Source organism: Lineus longissimus, chromosome 5 (genome assembly GCF_910592395.1).
Source record: "Lineus longissimus chromosome 5, tnLinLong1.2, whole genome shotgun sequence".
Taxonomy (NCBI): Eukaryota; Metazoa; Nemertea; class Pilidiophora; order Heteronemertea; family Lineidae; genus Lineus; species Lineus longissimus.
The window spans coordinates 4,192,878-4,214,559 of record NC_088312.1 but is presented as its reverse complement, the minus strand read 5'-3'; the positions used below and the strand labels follow the sequence as shown (position 1 = coordinate 4,214,559).

The following is a 21,682-nucleotide window of genomic DNA, read 5'->3' as shown; positions in this document are numbered from 1 at the left end:
GGATGAATCCCCAAGGCAGTAGAGACACTTGCAGAGACCACCAGACTCTAATCTCTACTGTATCAGATTTCCATTTGATGGTTCCTTCTAACACCTCGCCACAGTAACTGTCTCTCTTAATTTAACTTTGACAGTGTCAAAGCAACCAATAATGACAACACCGCTCCAATTTCAGCACCAAGAACGTCCCGTATCACCACCAACGATTCCGTCCTATCACCTGAGGAGATGGGATTCTGGAAAGTGTGAGATGAGATGTCGATGTTCGCTATTGCCGAGTGTTAAATGTGAATATCATTTTACAATAAAATATAACTGCCATAAAGTGTTGATTAAGTAATTTCCTTTTTGTTTGCACATTTGTGTGGCAAAGCAATTGGTCAATTTGTAGAACAGTGTCAACCCTGCTGCTGGGATTAACTGAGACAGGGAGACTGATTCTGTGAGACAGCTTTGAAGAATACGTTGTTTTTCTACCATTAATCACATCAAAGAAGCTGGGAAGTATTATGCTTTTATTCCTCTATATTCTTTACCTGTCTTTCTACCCCCTCAATGAAAAGGGATTGAGAAAACAGAGATGTAATGTACACGCTTACCCCCCCCCCCCCACAAAGGTTTTCTCAAAATCACACCAAGTGTGTTCACACCTCGTAGACATTCTTCTGCGACTTGAATATGTGGAGGAATAGATTTAACACCACACCAGCTTTTTAAGTGAAAAGGACAGAACTGGTACATGTATTGTGCAAACAACAATTCAGTAATGTTTTGGTACAATCAAGGGAATGTATTTCAAATCCATCATTGAATTTGGTCATCGTATCCTTGGGATTAAGGCAATGCTAGTTTGTATAAGACGACACCAATTGCGTGCCAAACTCATCTCATGAAACCAGCCTTCCCAATGGGAGACGAAATGGTAATTGCCAGTACACAGTCAAGCTTGCTGGGATTATTTTGTATATAATGTGAGATAGCTGTGGTGCATGCGAGCCAAGTTAATTTAGCAATGGGCTAAATGATGTCCGATGAAGGGGAAACAAGCTTGAGAAACTGACCCAAGATATAATTATGAACTGCGTACCGTGGGCTCCACTAACTCCCGCTAAACAATTAATTGGGCCCGCCTAATCAACGGAGCAATTACAGACAAGATAATGATGAATTTTTGTCCAGCCACGGAGTCTCTCTCTAGATCTGAACATTAGTTGTCTCATTCAACTCTGGGAAACTTAGAAGGGGACTATAGGCAACAGCAAGGGGGTTCGGTTCAATGGTGACAACAACAAATGAGATGAAACAATGAACGTGAAAGCCACCATGCCTTGTGAGATCCATTCCATCACTTTGCTTGCGTTGTAATGTAATTTTCTGGCTCTGTTAACTCCTCCTGCATGACATTGTGTGGCGTCACTTATGTTATATAGAAAGCAAATTCTACAGTCAAGCTATGATTGCCAAAATTTGTGGTTCACGGCATGAGCGTTATTTTTTTACAAGCACAGTATATCATAAACAGTAAATCATGCCAATTCATACTTCGTTCTTCCTTCCACAATTCTTTTCAATTTCCCTACCCTAATCAACATAACAAAGAATGATATGTTCAGCTAACGGAACAGAACAAATCCACCTGTCTGCCCGGGTATGACAGACCAAAATCTGATTAATCACTGACAAAACATATCGTCAAATTGGTCAGGATGTGGAGATGCAGCTAAATTTAAGTCGGCATATCTCAGGCACCTGCGAGATTCAGGCCTGTCAGAATAATGGATAAATAAGGAAATCTGAGTACTAAATCTGACATCAACTTGATGCAAATTTTATTAGCTCTGAGGATGCGAGTGTTAGCGACAATTCTGCGTTATTTTCGGTGCGCATATTGGTGGAAATATTTACATAACATCTGCGTGGTGTCGTTTATTATGACTTTAATGGCCAAAGGAAGGAAGCCCGAGATGGCAGGTTTAAGTGAAAGATAAATTTTTCTGACAATTTGTGGTGAGAATTTTACCAGGATTCAATCTATTTCTGTTAAGCATAACCCAATGATGCTAATTTTGTAATATATAGGTACCAATTAAAGCTCTAATCACTTGCACTAATGGCAAAAATGATTTAAATGTGGCTTTATTCAAAGCCTCCGCAATAAATATGCTGAAGGGTACAAAGATCTCCATTACATAAACTTTCATTAAGCGGGATATGAAAATGGCCAAAACCTTCCAACTAGATATGGACAGGAAATCATGACTTCAGTGACAGTGTTTTTACTGTAGCTGACCCCAACTCGAGTCTATTTATGCCCTATTATCAGAAGTTCATGAAATTCTCTGCAGTATGCAGCTAATTTTATTCCACACTTAATCTACTCTGAATTATTAACCAAGTGTGAATTAACAGCAGAATGATTCAACTATCAAACTAACCCACTGACTCTGCCCCCAAGTTATCACAAACTGCTTTTGTTTTCAATAAAACTTTTAAAAAGAAACATTTTTCTAAGTTCCTATTTTTCTAATTTCTTGCCCATCAGAAAAGGCCCAAGGGGTTTTTCAGAAGCGTATTTCTACTAGGTAGAGTTTCATTAACCACACACATGTACCCACTTAAAGTCAACTTTGACAAGTTGCCCCTTTGTTTTATTCCAATTTCAGTCCATAGCCCAAGGTCTTGGCATAAAGTGCCAAAGGAACTCCATTGATGAAATTCACTGACACAGTGCAGTTGTTTCCGGCTGTCTCGGATCCCCCTAATACGCCAACACCACAAATGACTGCACCGCTCATCAGAAGTTATTTGTGATGCGCAAATCGTGTTTAGAGACAGGAGGTGTCTTATTATCCATTTGATTGCTTGAGTAGCGCCCAACAAGACGTAGGAAATAAAATAATGCACCTTCCCCTACCATAAATCCTCGGAAGGAGACTTGTCATTTCTTGTGGCTGGGCCATTTCGACTCGAGGCTGGGACTCGTCTTTGATGAGGAGGTCTAGGCCATTAGGTAGAATGAAAAATGGCTAGACTCAGCATTTTATTTGCCTTTATCGTTTTTGTCTTTAGCTCAAATGTTAAATGTGATATAGTTTCCAGAATATTTCAATGAGATATTTGAAGCACCACCTAAATGAAGAATAACTTAACAGAAGCATTTGATTCAGTGTCCAGCTACAGTTTTATTTCATAAAATTTTGGCCAACCTGCAAATCTCGTGCCGTTTTATGTGGCTGGCTTATAGAGACACAGTCATAGACAACCATTTCCATGATGACAGTTTATGTAGCTTAGATGGATGGAATAGCCAATTAATGAAGAGAAAAGAGGATTAGGCAGTTTGTTACTGGTCTGGCCATATTGTCACATAAGGTTAGCAACACACTCGTTGCCCTCTCTTATGGTTTGAGTATTGCGGCCGTGTACATCACGTAATGTCATGACTGTTGGCCGTGTACTGTTAACCACCAACTTTCCAGGTTTTCTTTCCAAATTTTAAACTCTGAAAGATGAAAAAATTTCTAAGTCCTGGGACAGATGTTCAGCCAATCGTTAAAATCAACAGGGTATACTAGAAACCTCTGGAAAACCGCTCCTTCAAATTAACCTCAAGTGGTGTTGAAACCTTCTGCACCAAACCTTCACCATACCCAAAGGGGCAAACAAGTGGAGAGATGAATTAGATTGCCATGGTCAGCCCCCTTGGGCAAAGTTTGATACCGTAAACAATGACGGCTCAGGGCAAATTGTTGTGGCCAACGGCAATGTTGGGGGCAGGTGCAGTAAACCATTTCGATAGCTTGACCATCATCAAATTTTCATCCCTAAATGGTGTATGAGCAGATTATCATCTTCCTAGGATCTAAGAATCAAAGTATTTTCTATGCCTGACTTGAGCATTCAAGGAAATAGTTGGCTGACAAACAGGCCTACAGAAGATAACGATTTGAGATCCTCCGTGGTCAGAATTGAGAAGGACAAAGAATAGCCTTTTGACTCCAAGGTCCCCAAGAGCAATGGCCACATGACTCCATTAAATTTGCCACTGAACTAACTGTCATCAATTGGTAAAGTTAGAACTTAAAACCTCAGAGCTGAATGGACGGATGGTCATTTTACCCTGCACCAAGGAAAGCTTCAGAGTTAGCACTCGAGGGGAAACAGTTGAGTTTCAAGGTTATTCAAAAAGTTCTGTAGATCTTACACAGTTAGAGTACAAATCCCAACAATGATTGTACATCGAGGCATAGCTTTTTCTTGCCACTGAGGGTGGTTTGAGTTTTGAAGTGCCCCGAGGCAGTTTTGAAATCTTGCATGTTTGACAGCCAACTTCTTCACTTTTAATTCTCAAATCACACGATTAAGATCTTTTTTCGTCAATCAGTGATACTGATAGTGCAAGTCAGAACTGGCACGCTTAGATTTTGAGTCGTACGAGAATTTTTATTTGTCACATTGCAGCCTGCAGTTGCATCAAATTTTAAAGTTTTTTTTCTTAATGAAGTATGACTTTCACCACGAACTAAGAGAGTAGTGCTATAAAGAGAGTTTATCAATGTGGCAAAAGTCTCTCTACTATTCGAGCCCACTTTCTACGAATTTTCTTTCCCCATACCATTTTGATTTTACATTTGTATCGTCCACCAACAAGCTGTTCTCTGTTCCCTAGACCATTTGCAGTCTGGGTATGGATTGGTTTGTTTAGCCCTAGGCAATGGAGTAGCAAGACCCTGAGGCAGCATCGCCTTCCACAATATGATATTGTCAAGCTTTATTAACAAATGTTCATCAAGCTTTCTTGTTCGCCATGAGAAATTTGTTAACTTGGAGCAAATTTGTCCAGCATGATTCGTATAATACAACTAGTGATTAAAACTTTTTGCCACATGCAACTTTTATCATAGGTTCAGCTATTCTCCACTCCTCCCGATTTGTGCAGTCTGTGAAAATGTTTTAGTTTTATTTCTCATGGTTCTAGGCCCTGATGACATCAGCCACAGTCTGTCAATGAGTATCAACGACTTAATCCACGGCCAAATCCCGAATCTCGCTAAAAATATTTTCGTGATTGTAACACTTGTCCACAATATGCATGTAATTTCTTGAAAAGGAGATAGTTGTAACATAAAATAACTTCAAATTTCACATACTTACTTAAAAATCATAAAAAACTAACAGGTGGTCACATGGCTCTTGCTTAATAAGGTATAATTTAATCGTGATTTTTTTCTATGGCCATAATTACAAATAAAAGTCAAGCAGTCGTCACGTTTTGTGCCATTCGTTAAGGGAAGAGGTCGAGAAATCTGAAACTCATATTTTTTCCACGCATTTGAAACCGGAGAGCCCACTCATCTTAAATACCCATGATTTAGATAATGACATGCACCATGCATCTGCTGACAGACAACAGACGCTATTTCATGGAAAAACGTGCAGAATTCCATCAAATTGAAAAAGAAATAAAGGTCTGAAAATGGTAAAGTATTTGTCAAATATCTGTCAAAATTCTGGAAGGAGTTGGAATTGAAATGTTGATATTACGAACATATTTTGAACCAAAGTAAATAAGACGTGCAACACAGACATAAAAGACCCATAGAATCATTTCTGTGATAATTTACAGCCACATGCAATAGAACGCCCGGGGCAAAGCCCGCAGCCCCTACCCCAGGCAACACCCCCAGGTTGCCCTGCTGGAACCATATATCACCACTTGGCTGCTGCAGTTGCAAGCGAGTCCATACAAAAGTATGCAGCAAAAACACAAAAGACTTTAAACTAATTAGCACTGGAATTATACGGAAAGCTACGAATAGAAGTCGCTGCTGAAAAGATAGAGTTACAGAGGTAAAACCTGGCGAATGGCAATTCATTGTTTTATCTAGTCCGAGATGCAAATGGCCAGAATTTAATTTGATGTCCACGGTTATTAGGCAGACAACAATGGTGTACGTTGAGACCTCCAATTTTACCATTACAGTGATGGGACCAGATAAGTCGAGGACGCACGAAATCTCTGTCCCAGCCTAGCCAATTCGGCTCCAGCACAATGGCATCCTCTTGCTCCGGTTACCAATTTTACTTAGGCTCCAAAGTTTCAAATTTGCCATTGGTTTTTGTTATTGTCCGTAACTTCGTTAGTTATCTCTGCGATTGTTCTTCCCAGCATGCCAAGCTTGTGACAAGTTCGGCATTGGCCGGTTTCAACTTTCACTGATTAAGTGATGATTTTGACAAGACTTGCAAGCATGCTGTAACTGCTGTCCTACTTGAAATATCATTCCCTTCCAATACACATCAGGTCGATGATTGGAAGAGTTCATGCAAGAGAAAATCTTAAAAACGAGTTACTTTCCAACGAATAATCGAACGAGTGTCCTATTGGCAACAATACAAATATCAACCTTTACTATATACAACAGATATGTTCATGGCTTAGATTTCTTGTCCATTTCAAACATTTCTACACATAATGTGTATCAAAGTAGTTTTTTATTTAGTGTCAATTTTCAAATCAACAAAATACTTTTATGATTTTGCTTGATAAGAGAGAGTTAACCACGCTACCATCTGCCAGTACTACTGAACAGATACAGTTGAATGTTTCACTAGTAGATGTGTTCACAACCTAAAATGGTCCCGGCGGACTGTGACATGCAAAGGAGCCATCAATTCTTACGAGAAGGAAATAACGCAATGCTAGGTGAATGCATTGGGTTTCCAATGGTTACAGTACAATTAACCATTTCACATAAACACAAATTACAAATATTGGACGTTTTTGAAAGTTATCAATGAAGTTAATACCAGTATAGTTAATATTGTCAACCTCACCTATTAATAAAACATTTCTCCACAAACATCAATTTCCACTCTCGTCGAAGCTATTGACAGAAAGAGAGAAAATTTGGAAAAAGATCCGAGAAGTGACATGTGGGGAACTTACCACATCTCATAGAATAGACACAACAGATTCTTTGAATTTCTCTCTGTTACAAATAACAACAGCAAATAAACAAAATGTTAAAGAAAATTGCAAGATAAACCTGCGACCTCTTTAAAATGCTGCAGAAAACCCAACAGACTCTTCGTGACTGCCTTATTGATTCCATATTTGGAAAAATTGATGGGGATATTGAGAGGTGTCAATCATATTGGCGATGTCAATCTGTGAGCAATGTGAGGTCAACTTCTGGCACGAGAGAGAACAATGCCAGTAGATATGCACCTCTTTTGATCTGTGGACAGGAAGGGAAGTGACAATAACTATTGCAAACCTTGTTATTTTCTCGCCTGTATTTTGATAAAAGTGGGAAATGTCCTTCTTAGTGAATGTAAGACTTGCAGCACTTAACTTTATCAAATCTTGTATAAGTCTTGTGAAGTCTGACTTTTAGAGATGGAGTTTGAGTGATCCTTCTCGAGTGTTGTTTCTTCCTATCTTCTTTAACAAACTATTACCAAACCTCAAAGGGTTAAGACCAGACATATTAGCAGAGCAATAAACGCCAAACTTGGAATCATGCTATCGAGGAACAAGATGGATCACTATAACACATCTCTTACAACTCCTCGGATGACCATAGACGGCTGAACCCTACCTAGAAATGCGTTAGACGGCCTCGGCATCACTCTCACCCTAATATAAACGAGTGCCATTTGTGATCAGGGGTGACTTCTACCACCTACGAGGAACAGCACAATCGTCCCAGAGAAACTTCATTTATTTTACGATTCGCCTCGATGATGATGATGAGTCACTGAGGAATTTATCTGCCCATTAACACCACTTATTTGCTACCTTCTACTCGACTACATTATAGCATCACTGATCAGATCGTCATTTCAACTGCAAATTAACTGCCAAATAAAAGTGGGGCAAACACCGAACATTTTCCTTCCGCACTTTAGAAGTTTCAGAAGTGTGATTTGGCAATTGTCTGATTGTTCCCCTTCTTCTCACTCTAACTCATGGTTAATGCATTGCCCGAGGTAATCAAGAAATGATGAGCAATATTTGAAAGTCTAAGTAGCTTATGAACACATTACGCAAAACCTAAGTCAAAGATGAACAAATTTGAATCTCAAGAGTTTTCTTTATCTTTTTCATGAAAATCTTATCGAGTATGTACTCCAAAATAGGAGTATGTACAGAATTCAGATATGGCTAAAGGGCGGTTATTAGAGTGAGAGAAATATATATTTGCACTCGGATACAGATGGCATCAGAAGAAACCATCAGAAAATGACTGCTATTAAGAGGACTGTCACAAAATGAATTATATCAAAACATGGCAGCCTGGAGCTAGGATAGAGTCAAAAAGTTTGTAGTGTTGATCTGCTGTCAACCATATAATGGGCAATATTGCAATCTTGCTGCCTAGAGCTACAGCACAGGAACAATTTCACAATATTCGCAGTGGATCGTTGAAGAACTCAGATGATCTATCACCCTGAAGCCAGTATGGAGATAACTGGCCATATGAAGTCCCGGGTTGTGGCTACCCATAAGTGACAGCACTTCATTATTGAGAAATCACCTCTAGAAAGCCTCTGGCAAGCGTGTCACATCACGTGGCAGTTCTTGTGGCTATGTTCGGTAGCAGAGTTGGCATAAATTCCATGTTATTATCACGTTCCCTGAAGCTGCTAAGTTAATCAGTGACCACACCTGGAATTGCTCCCCAGATAGAACAATATCCATATTCATTCTGGTGATGTTCGTATCATATAGGTGTGATTCTATGCCCAACAAGCTTCAATAGCTCAATCACTAGGATGTTGGATCTGAAATACAAAGATGCTTGTAAAATGCTGTTTCAAAATAGATGTAAACGCCACAGCAAATTTGTGATACACTCGAAATGCTCAGAGGAGTTCCATATAGCTCTGTTGGGTGAGAACAGGGTGGCAGCACAAAGAGACGCTTTTTATAACAGAAGTGCGAATTCAATTTAGAGTTAGGGGATGCGCTGGTTTGGCAAAAATGATTGAACACTAGACATGGAAATTTAATAGCCTGAATGATTCCTAAACTGCAATATTTCTACGCTTCTGAAAAGAGTATAACGAACGTATTCCTGAGCTTCTTACTTCTGAAGCAACCATGATATGAGCCATCTTCCACTGCAAGAATCTCACTAACTACGCTGAATTAACCTCAATTTCCTGCAAATCCATCGAACCATATAAGTCGAAGTTATCTTTCCAGCTTTGAATGCCCGAGCCACATATCACCAATAAAGGAATCTGATCAGTTGAAATATTCTTGATTTGATTACGGGGAAATGATCTTACCTCAAACTTGATACATGGCACTAATAGGTCCTCTTTTGCTTACCGCAAAGTCTTGGGTGCTGCGTTTAGTTCCTTGCTTTGCAGTAATTGTTTGGCTAGCAACAGAAATTGAGTTATCCTGGCATCAAAGGCGTAAAATGAGGGATTGTCACCTATCTTCTATCATGTGTTGATAAGTTAAGTGCTGCTTCTTCCCATTCATAATGAAATAAACAACCGAATATTGTCGGCCTTTCCCAAGGGATCCCTATCTGGGGGCAAGTTACTGATTGTCATAACCAAGGAGAAGAGGACAAAAAGCAATTGTGGAAACAAATAGACGGATTTGATTTTTGAGTAGTGCAATAAAAAAAATACTGAACTGATGAAATCGAAATACTGTGTTCACCACACAAAATGACTTTTTATTCCTTTTCCATTGGCCCGAAAACAATCACAAGAGCAGTGTCCTTGCCAAGCCATAGCCGGTAAAGACAATCGAGGCAAGCACACCCAGAATGGGGACTGAGTACTCTGGTTGTCTCTCCATCACCATAAATCGTAATGAAGATTTCCGTTAATGTGTCAAGACGAATTCCACAACTGGTATAAAAGTAGGAGATTAATTCTCTTGTGTTTTCATCACCGACATTAACACATCATAATTAGGTGTGTAGGGCTAATATAATGACTTTAGGGGAATTATACCCACAAACTGTCTCTTCTGATTCTCAGATGGATCTGTATGAGATCATTACTGAGGCAGTATAACTACGATGATGGCTCTACAGCTCGACTGGGAGTCTTGGCCAAGATTTCGTTAACATTGTGTGGGCACATATGGGTAACAAGTTTATATCAAGTTGATAATTACATTTTTCAAGTAAAACGTAACTGGAATTAAAGGCAACTGACAGCAGCAAACCAAAAACTGGATAGATGAGTAATACTCCATTAAATTGCATGACAAATCTCAACCAAAAAATCCTGTCATTTTGTGCTAGACATGATCGGACGTATCAAGTACACACCCCGACGCAATATAAAGACTACAATAGGTGTCCAAGCCTACCTTGATTAAAGCAACTTTTATTTCTAGAGATTTGAAATATTAATGTAATTTCACCTTAACATGCAAGCCAATTGCTGCCAATGTCCGCAGAACCTAATCAAATTGACTTAAAGTAATATGTTTGGGTATTAAATATGCATAACCTAATCTTAGATTACAACGATGGACATTTCACGACTTTAGCTACGAAATCTGTTTGCACCGACTCCTGGCAATATATGGGCCATAGTCACCATTGCAGAATTGATTTCGCTGAGTTCCGCCACTCGTTGGAACTAGACATATGTCACGGGGACTGATTGAACAATGTGGACTTCGCTGGGATAATCGGCAAGTATAGCAACTCGCAGCCAGGCTGGCACCACGACACAATGACATTGATCTTTTCATCGAGATTTCTAATAGCCAGGACCCTCCCTCTCCTATTCACATGTGGCCATTGACATTTTCTGCCTAATCGAGGGAGGACAGGCAGTGTGCCGTCATCGCAGAACATAATGCCCCAACGTGAATAATCTCGAGCACCCAATACAAATAATCGCAGACTCCGACTAGCTAATCTCTGTGCAACATTATTACACATAGCGTTGCTAATCATGGCTAAACCTTGCACAAATCCTCCAACCTCGCTAGCAAATCACAGGATATTTAATCGTTTATGCAGTGATTGTCATGCTGTCATATTTTGTAAACTTCACTGCAGAGCTTTTTACTGGTGTGGAAATTAATTACAATTGGTTAGTTTGAGTTGTCAAAAATGATGTTACTTTTAACACATTTGGGATGAAAGGACAGTGATTGTACACTCATAAAAGGATTTTAATTAAAACAAATATGTGGAAAGTATCTCGTCTCTAAAAATATGTTACTATCATGCAGATTTCAGTGTTGTGGTTTCAATTTAGACGTTAGAGAAAACGACTGACAAAGACATGGAGGAGCAACCCAACAAATGGACTTTTACCTACAAGAAAATGAGTCACATAAATTTGTCAGAAGGCGTCATTAGATAGTTAGGAAGGAATCCCTTACTCATTAGCATGACGATTCTTCATTTAAGTTTTCTAATTACCCACCCTAGTGGCAGACCCCTGCTGAGATAGAACGCACATTTAAGTAATCGTATCTTCGACAGAGGTGTAACATCCCTCGATGTTGTGTAGCATTGTACCTCGTAGCTTTCCAACACCTTGAATATCCTAATGTGTACTTTGTTTTGGTAAGGGGAAAGACACATCTGGGTAAAACTTTGACAATCACAAGTTTGTGATAAACTGAAATGCCACTTAGGGCAAAAAGACAATGAAATATTTGAGGTGCTGTACACTGATATAGAATGATGCCCGCAAAAGTATCTTTTACTTGTAAGTTGTAATATATAGGTCTAATTTATATTTCCAAAGTGTATGAGGAAATAAAGCCTCAATTCATTGTTTAAATTTAAAGGAAAGAATTCCTTTTCTTAAAAGAAGCATTTATTCTCCCCTGTGTCATGGGTGAAAGAAACTATATCAGATGCGCTCTATTTTTTGTCTCAAAATGCCAACCTAATTCCTGATAACTTCCTAAGCAGCTTATCCAGTTGAATTGTTGAACTTTAATTCCAATTTGGTAACGAGATCAAGTTGATTACATCCAACCAATTTAAAGCTTACGACAAACCTTTAAGAGTTACTTTATGATTAGAAGGCTTTGGGTAAATCTCATGGGTAGCTTGGAAAAAACAGATTGCTTAAAACTGAAAGCAGCCAAGTATTTTTTTTGAATTTTTTTTTTCTATTCTTGATAAATCTCACTTGTTCCCAAATAGACTGAACAGTTTGTTCCATTTGCATAAAATGGAAATAATAATATCAGAATTTGAACACAGTGTCAACATCCAAACTTCCTGCTACACATTATCATCCTCCTCCTCATCATCATCCAACTGACTTGCAGATAAGTCTTATCATACATGAATTTTTCTGTCATCTGAACAAATTTCTGATCAAGTGCATCTAATACATTGCAATTTTGTCAATCTTCCATAAACCGCTTACCCGGCATATGTTGCCAGTCGTCCTCCTTGTCGTAATCGTAAGAAATCACTTTATGTGCTTAGGGGAAGGCTTACAGATTTCACCAGCTGAACGAGGAAATTGTCATTGAGAGATAAACTCATTACTGAGAGGGAATATGCTAAGGAGGATTATGTGGCAGTTACAGTCAATCTAAGAGCTATAGTAATGGAGATGTTTCAATCTCTACATAACTTTTTTGAACTAGACAATATATGTGTCAAAGAAAGTGGTGCTTGGCTAGCTTATAGTGTATCCACTTTCTTATATACATTTCAAGTTTTAGTTTTGTGGATTTTGCAAATAATATAAATTGATGTCAAAAAAATAGTAAAAATTAACTTTCTCATTTTATAGTTCGGCAAAATAAAAATCGTGAAAATTGCAATTTTCAAAGATTAAGATATTTTCGCAAATTGCATACATAGTTGTGAAAATATTCAGAAGATGAACCCAAATCCATTAAGGTAATCCTATAAAGCACAAACTAATGCCAGAAAACAGATCATTGTTATTGAAATCTTGTAAGAATATACCTCCAGCTCCTTAACAAAAAGCATTGTGCAAAATATCGAACTCAAGACAAGATTTATAAATAATGCAGCTTCTTAGATGAGAGCATAACGCGATTGTCCCCACAATGAGCCAATCTGACCAACACTAAACCAATCCGATTTCTTCTGAAGTAGAAATGATACCTTGACCCAATATCTCTGTATATTGATGTACAGTATCCTATACAAAATGTATGCATACCTCTAGCTTACTTAATATGACTGGATACAAGAAATGCATACCCAGTTTGAGTAGGATATGAGTCAATTTCTTCATTGGAAATCTATTGGTCGTATTTCTCAATCTTATTGCTTGAATTATCATAATCACAATGCATAATGCTTAAGAGGTGTGGAAGCTTGTGGTTGCGCCACAGCAATGAGCATGGACAGAAAACACTATTTCTAGACCTGCAGGCAGCTTTTGAAAAAGAAATTGGAACAGCATTCTTGATTATGTTGAAAAGCTTTTCCGGTTAGGTCAATACTAAAATATTGGTATGAAATGAGATGGAAGTTTATGTTGCAGGATATTGACTACCATGTATTAGCTGATTTCATTAAAGAATGGGTGTATCGATATGTGGAACGGCCCAATCTAAATTTACATAGATTTCATTGACTTCTCGTTAATAATCGAACTGTGAAAAGCAACTGTGACTATGAGCTATATTTTCAACACAGAACACTAAAAACCTTTCTAATCTCTGCATTTCTTTCCCAATCATCTTAACATCTCCACGTCATCCGCCCACCCATCCACCCACCCACAGCTGCTTTTTATCCAGGCTTTCTCTCCCCAAACAAAGTAAAGATTTTATGATGCTACCTCAATCAGAACAACCAATGTCCTCACCATCGCAGCATGCATCAACATCATTTTCACCGTCATTATCGGTACTGGTCGCATTTAATCAGACCATTATCTATTTCTTTGATTGTGCAGAGTGTTTCTTAGTAAATAGTTGATAGGGGGAGTCTGGGGAGGGGGTAAAATACCTAAAACTGTTCCAGGACAAAAGCTGATAATACAGTAAGAGATTTTCGTCAGCAGTTCTGCATTTAAAGACTAGTTTCGTTCATTCAATATTTGACTTTTTAAAGTTGAGTTATGCTGTTGAAACACAACCTCCAATGAGAGTAGCATTGTTGGATAATTCAAAGTTAATGTAAATGAACAGCAAGCTAAATTAATGCATATTTCACAGTCAGATGGTCTTAAGTGGTCCATGAGGCCCCCTCCCCCACGAAATCCCCATCATTGCTATTTAATAGAGTGAACTAAGGCACCGTTGAGAACAGAACAATCGCTTCAATTGCTGGGGTCACCCTTAATCTAATTGCGTTAATGTTAAAAGGGTTTCAACAAAAAACTCAATTGGCCGTGAGTTGTGAGAGAATGGAAAATTGATTTCATCGTAGGCCCCAGGGCGGTGACACATGGCTCAAACTTGTAAAAAGAGGGTTGTGGATGGGGCATCAGATATCAGATAGAACAGGGCCGGAGGGTGGAGAGTAGCCTTTTCATTCGTGTTGGGTGGTTTTGCTGTTAGCTATTCCCGTTCGGGCTTACGGATGCACCAGCAGTGTGTCAAAATATTGTTGATTGGCTTCAATCAAGTTTTTGATGGGAACAACTCTACAATAAATATAAAAGTTGTATCTATAATCTCATCATGTAACTTGATAACATTTGTGTATTAACATTGCTTATAGTTTCAAGTTGGGTGTTTTTTACTGCTGGGCATTTCGACCTAGGTTTGGATGCACCACACAGTTTGTCAAAATATTGTGATATTTCTATATAAAATTGGGAAATATTTCATTTATAAACATTGATGAAAGTATCATTTAGCATTATGTTGTCATGTTGACTAAGTACAGTGGAACCCCGGTCGGTGACCACCCCGCTATGACGACCAAGAATCGCCTGTCCCAAATGGTTTCCTCTCTTATTACCATTACAAGGCTCCTGGCTCCTGGAAAAAAAATTTCAAGTCCAAATATTTTTTTCACTTGTTTTTTTTCTGCTCAAAATGAAGAAACATCATCAGCCCAAAACAACTTTTGGCTTTGAAAATTTTTCAGAATTTTGAACTTATGAAAAAGTTCAACAATTTTGGCAATCAAACTACACATTGAAGCTTTTTAAATTATCCAACTTCCAGCAATAACCATATATTGTTCTTCGATCAAGTCCAACTTCGTGAATAATTCTTGAAACAGTCCAACATCTCCTAGAAACTAATAACTCACTGAACAAACTCTTGCCCAAATATGACTTAAGCTTTTGGCACATCATTACACTTTGAAGCTTAGCAATTGTAATGATTTAGCAGATGGTTTTCTTGAAACAATAATGGCCATATTTAGCCCAGGCGATGATGAACATTTTACCAGTTTACCGCAGAATAATCAATCATTTTGACAGATATTAATTGATTTATTTGCATATCTCGTCATTGAGTTGCTGTGTCTCTTTCGGGACTCAAATCATTCTAACAAAATGCATTTATAATCTTCTCCCATGCAGAAAGCATCCATTTTCTTACAGTGCAATATTAACCCAGTCTGTGCAATATTTCTGACGGCTAAAATTTCAAAAACCTTGCACCAATGAAGTTTTCGACATGAATCCCATATGTGAGCAGCTAGCTTGCAACTCCAAAACCCCAATCTTGCAGGTGTTGAAGGGATGTTGCAATCTTGGTTGCTAAGATGAACTGTTAGGTGCAAAAGAGCTGCCAAAGATTTGTGATGTCTAGCCAACCAACTGTAGAGAATAATCTGGAATAAATGTATTTCAAATTTTACTAAAGGAATGATCACTGGAAACTCTCTGCAAACACCAATAGTACAGTTGAAAATAGGTGGATCACATAAAACCGACATATAAGTCAGAATATATAAGTTGCAATACTTTCACATGAAGCTTGATGTTACTTTTTGATTATCATCATAAATGTTGTGGTTTATAACGTAATGCTATTCTAATACAGGAATGTTTCATAAAATTATCTGTAGTAAATCTATTTATTGATGCGCATTACCCGTTTGCTGTAATCGCATTGTGTTCATGAATAGTTATATGGTTTTTGTCATAAAAGGATGAAAGGCATCAATAATCTTTGAAAGGATTATTGGTTATTCAACACACGACTGCAACAGATTTGCAATTAATTGTGTGTAACAGACAGTTAACTAATGCAATAGTGTAACGGCCATTTTACATGTTTTGGAACTTAAGTCTTTTTTTACCACAGTTTAAATTTTCCCTCCATGTTTAACTTTTTTTCCTGGTACCAAGTTTGGATTAACCTATATTTGATGCAGAACACCATACAGGTTTACTAATGATAGCTAGCTCAATAAGTTGTAACATGTTCTGTCAGAATTTCTTTTGCATATCCTCGGTAGAACAAATGAAATGGCCAGGGCCATTGTGCTCACCTCATGTGGAGGAAAGATGGATAAAGAGCATGGTATTGTGTCATGTAGTGTTAGGTTTGATGTAGGTCCAAGCAATTACAATTTCCCCAAAATGGCCAATTTACATAACATTCGACCTCTGTGACCTTGAAAAGTAGGTCAAATCAAAGAAGACCCGGGTGACACATTGAATGGTTGTTAGAATTAGATGTACCTATGATATAAAATTGGTGCCAATCGGGCAAGTCATTACTAGAAATAATGGCATTTTGAAGAATTAAGGATTTGGCCCCCTCCCTGGAGGCCAAACGGCAAATCAGATCGCACCAAACTTCGGTACCTGAGATCACCTGACCAAGGGGTACATGTGTACTTAATTTGTGATCAATAGTCATTGCAGTTAAGAAACGTGCCATAGTTACGGCCTGACGGCGAATTTACGCCATTTGACCTCTGTGACCTTGACAAGAAGGTCAAATTAAAAACCTGTGTGACATATACTGTATGGTGGTTAGATGTACCCATGATATCAAATTGGTGGCAATCGGGCAAGAAGTTAAGGAATAATCACATTTTTAAGGTTTTTGGATTTTGCCCCCTGGTGGTCAAGTGGTGAATCATATTGGACCAAACTTCGGTCCCTGAGATCACCTGACTAAGGGGTAAATGTGTACCAAATTTGGTATCAATAGTCATTGCAGTTTAGAAACGTGCCATCGTTACATCCTAACGGCCAATTTACACCATTTGACCTCTGTGACCTTGAAAAGGAGGTCAAATCAAAAACCCGGAGGATATATGATGCACCTTTGCTAGAAGTACCTACCATATTTTTTTCAAAATTTCCCGACTACTATTAAGGGAGATATTGCATATTTTCACTTTTAACATTTGGCCCCCTGGTGGCCAAACCATGAAACGAATCGGACCGAAACTTGGTCTCCAAGGTGTCATTACATAAGGGTACATGTGTACCAAGTTTCAACTCAATAGCTCTAACAGTTACGAAACGTGCCCTGCTAACGGACGACGGACGACGACGGACGACGACGACGACGACGACGACGACGACGACGACGACGACGACGACGACGACGGACGACGGACGCCACGGTATGGGATAAGCTCACCTCTGCTAAGAGGTGAGCTAAAAAGTTCTGTGTCACCCTGGAAAATATTTACCATCAGTAACAGTCATCGCTCCCATCGATCCTACTCTACTCAATTGCCTGGAAAATCTAAAACATAGTTCGCAGGGTAACCAGGAGCAAATTTCAATGAGAGAGGAAAACACGGTTGTCGTGCCTCGAAACCATTTCAACCAAAGTTACAATTAAGTTGGGCTTGCCAGGGTTCACAGCCCCAAGGGCTGGGTGTTACTTTTCCTTCAATTAACTCTGACTTTGGTGAGGGGCACGCAAAATTGAACAGTTAACCTCAAAGCACCACAGGCAATTGGAGCAGGACTGTGGGAATACACACCCATACTTGAGGTATCTTTAAAAGATCAGAAAGCTCTTTATCATAACCAATATGATATTTATGCCAAGAGGCTCAGAAACTGTTGAAACATGTTGTGATTGCACCACTATGTGAAAGTATAAATCAAAAGGACCTCGTGAAAATGGGACCACATGAAATACGTTTGATGTTCTTGAAAAAAACACCCAAAGAACTTTGAAATTGGTGGCCAAAACTGTCTAGTTCTACGATTGTTATTTCAACCAATTTCCAAGCAGGGAATTGAAAATAAAAGGTTTTGGCCTGCCTACTTTAAGATTGTTTTCGAATGTTCAAGTCAGGCCGCAAAATATGATTGTTCAGTGCCATACAACATGTTAAATTTTGACAGACAATGGATGGACAACACCAGCTAGTGATGGGCATGACGTCCTGCTTTGCCCTGGCTTTTGTTTTAATTCTTCAACTTGTCTTTGATCCAGGAAGCGGGAGTTTTTGAGAAGGTGTACTTTTTCTTGTTGCAATAATTTCAAGCATAAAGAAAAGAGGACATACCTAAAATTGAGATAACAGTCTTATCCTTTTAAAATCAGATCGTGTTGTTTTTATCATCCTTTTCTGCATCTTCTGTCTCAGTCTCAAAATGGGATATATCCATATTGGAAAAGCAGCTTTCGAACGCGCAGTTCATGGCGAGTCTTTCACAACGAAATGGCTCCACATTCAGCGAGCAGACAAGCGACAAAATGTTCAAATTTGGGAAGACTGCTTGATGCCCCCTTAGATAATGGGGCTGAACAAACACCATTGTGACAATTCTCTAGCTATTCTCAACTGAATTCTATGGGTCTACTCCAGTGACAGGCATGGTAACATTTTACCCATCATCAAAATTGCCCAGCAAAGAATGCTCTTTTCAAACCATGGTCCCAGTTCTGTCAGCCAATACTCCGAAATTCTCAGTTTACAGATTTCACGGAACGTCTTCATTCACAGACCGGCCTGACCCAGAATGATAGCTGGTCTGACAACACACAACCTCGCAATTTATATTCGTCTAAATTTTACTGTTATGTGACATGAATTCATGCAAGGGTGTTTCAAAAAAGGCACGAATCGCATGTGGCATGCAACTCTCATACCCTAATTTCTCCAGCCATACACCCAGTGATTGCGAACAAATAAAGCATTAATTAAGAAACAAACATGCAAGCATAGCAGTTTGCGTGTCGAAGGTGACAAGAGTCGGCAAGATGGAAGCATCCAGGTTATTAATACTGGCAAGTCATCGACAAACTCGGAAACATGGAACACAGTTAGTAGCACATTTTGACCATGCAATTTTATAAACCCAAAGGGAACAACTTGCATGGTTGGTTCGAATAATCTTTGAGAAATATTTTCGCTGAATCATAAATTGCTGACATCATGCAACTCCACAGACACAGCAGTATTATATTTGAGAATTAACAAAAATGGCCAATGCAAATGAAACCCACCAAAATTGTTCCACTGAACAGAAACGGATGATTTAACTTGTCTTGCCTCATTTATTGTTGTCTACATTTCCTAAAGAGCAAATTGTACATTGCATGTTTGTTTGAATCAAAGCATAATTCTAGAGGCGGTTCAATTTATCCTTCATGAAACAACCGGAAAATACACTTAGTCAAATGTAGAAATTATTGACTTTCATGGCGCACTTTAAGAACTCAGAATAGTCAGTTAAATCGAATCCAATGTAATTTCATTTTTCACTTGAAATCAGATTAAATTGGAAATTTACAAAAACTTTACAAAACCACTGCCATTGGCCTTGATGTTCTTCACATTGTCAAGCAACATGGTGTTTTTTCTCTATCAGATATAAAGTTTTATAGAAATTTGAAGAAAGTTAAATCTAAAAAGATGTTTTCACTCCCACAATAATGTTATGATCTCAAGAGGATAACGTACAAGCAATGCATTGGAAGTGAAGGTTTCAGAGGGGTCTCAGGACCTAAAGTGTTAATAAATGGTTGGTCACCGCCGGGCCTCGGGTAACTAGCCATGACTTGGGATAATGCGCAAAGCCTGTTGACTGATTGGTTACGGCAATGCTTGGTCATGTTCCTCATCATCAACTAAACCACAGGAAATTGACAGGAAACTCACTGAATGCACCGTCAACTGGCGACGGCACACGCAGAAAATAAAAACGATGCACAGGAAATTTGTCACGTTGGCACGTTATACAATATAAAGTACACCACGGACATCGAGAGAAACACATAACTTTTATTCAGTAGGTCATAGGCTTTTCAGAAACACTTCTTTTCAAACTAACTGTAAAGTGGCATTTCTACTTTGGCAAACTAAGTTTACTTTCTATTTTGAGGGCCAGCATCAGAAAATTGGCATGATCCATGAACAGAGATGGCTATTTCTGGCCAGTACTCTCCTGGCTCCAGACAATGTATTTTCAATTAGAGTATGGATTTTCCAATCAAACATTTCACATTTGATCAGCAGAGAGTGAATTGTTTTGATACAGTAATTAAAACTCCTGCACCGCGAATTTTTTTTCTCATGCTTCAAATTCATGTTCAATCATATAAAAATAAACAAGATAGATGTTTGAAAGCTCTGAGAAACTTTTCAAATCTGAGGCTATCTCTATAGACCAATAGCAGAGCCATGCCGAGGTTTGAATAAACTGTACATATGAAAATGCAACCATCATTGACACATCAATGACAAATAATGGAAAGCAATAAAAAACAAACACCAACGATGCTCTCAAAATAGGGAAACCACAACTTGATATATCACTTGCACAAAAAAATACAAGAATACCACAGGTATTCATAGGGGAGTTGCCAACCATAATAGATAATTTGATAAGTCCAGCATCCTGCCAGGGATGAAATATTGCCTGACAGCACCCATAACCAATCTTGTACGACATAATTACATTTCACCGCAATATGACAAAATCTATCAAGACAACAAAAAACACAAATGTGACACTGCAGCTGTAATAGTTACTTATTCGCATGACATCAGTTTCATTTTCGTATTAAATTCAATCGGTGGCATCAACTGGGAAAGAAGAAATCATCTCCGCGGTGCAAGAAATATAACTTGATATGTGTCGAGCACATCCAGGTGCGGATGGGTACAGCAGAATAACAGAGATTGCATGTTTCGAGGTGTGAAGTTAAAAACTTATTGGATCCAGACATGCAATCCTGAATATCACTATTGTTCGGGGTATAGATTTTGAGATGACAGATCACTGCCATAGAAAATCATTGGGTGTCATAAATTTCATTACAAGGCAAACAATAGAAACATATATCCCAGTTGCTGGCAAGTTTATTGAGTTTTCTGCAGTTATTCAACATGTTAAAAGTTATGGTTTTCCATAACATAACATTATTACTTCACTTAAAAGTTTTTCCCTGCGCTGCTTGTGCTTAACTGAGGTCAACAAGAGTTACTATTTTTTACTGTATTAGTTACAAGTTTAGGCATATATGTTACCAATTAGAATTTCAACAAAAGTCATCATTCGCAATCACAGAAACACAAAGGTTTGGATTCTACTTTCTCCAGTTTTCATGGAGATAATAAATTTCGTTGAACTTCAATTACCATAAAACTTATTTAACATATCACTTTACATTGTTTGTTCTCATCACTTCTCTGAATTTTTAACAATCAGAACAGTACCAAAGCTGATAACTGAATGAAAAGTCCTTGATTCAAATAAAAAGAACCTTTTTTTCTGTGCAGAGAGTGTTAAAACACTTCCGTACAGAATCTATTGAAAACTTGACGAACCTTCA

At 38.4% G+C, this 21,682-nt stretch overlaps 1 protein-coding gene across 5 annotated transcripts in view; it reads right to left on the bottom strand.

The window, feature by feature from the left end:
- Positions 1 to 21,682, bottom strand: part of LOC135488667 (hypoxia-inducible factor 1-alpha-like) — a 70,885-nt gene that overhangs the window by 11,703 nt on the left and 37,500 nt on the right. Inside the window, exon 1 of one of the 5 annotated variants that reach the window (XM_064773327.1) lies at positions 18,408 to 18,847. The exons of the other annotated variants lie outside the window; for them this stretch is intronic. The gene's annotated coding sequence lies outside the window, so the exon portion shown is untranslated. Of the gene's footprint in view, positions 1 to 18,407; positions 18,848 to 21,682 lie in introns of those variants that run through there. 5 annotated transcript variants of the gene reach the window in all.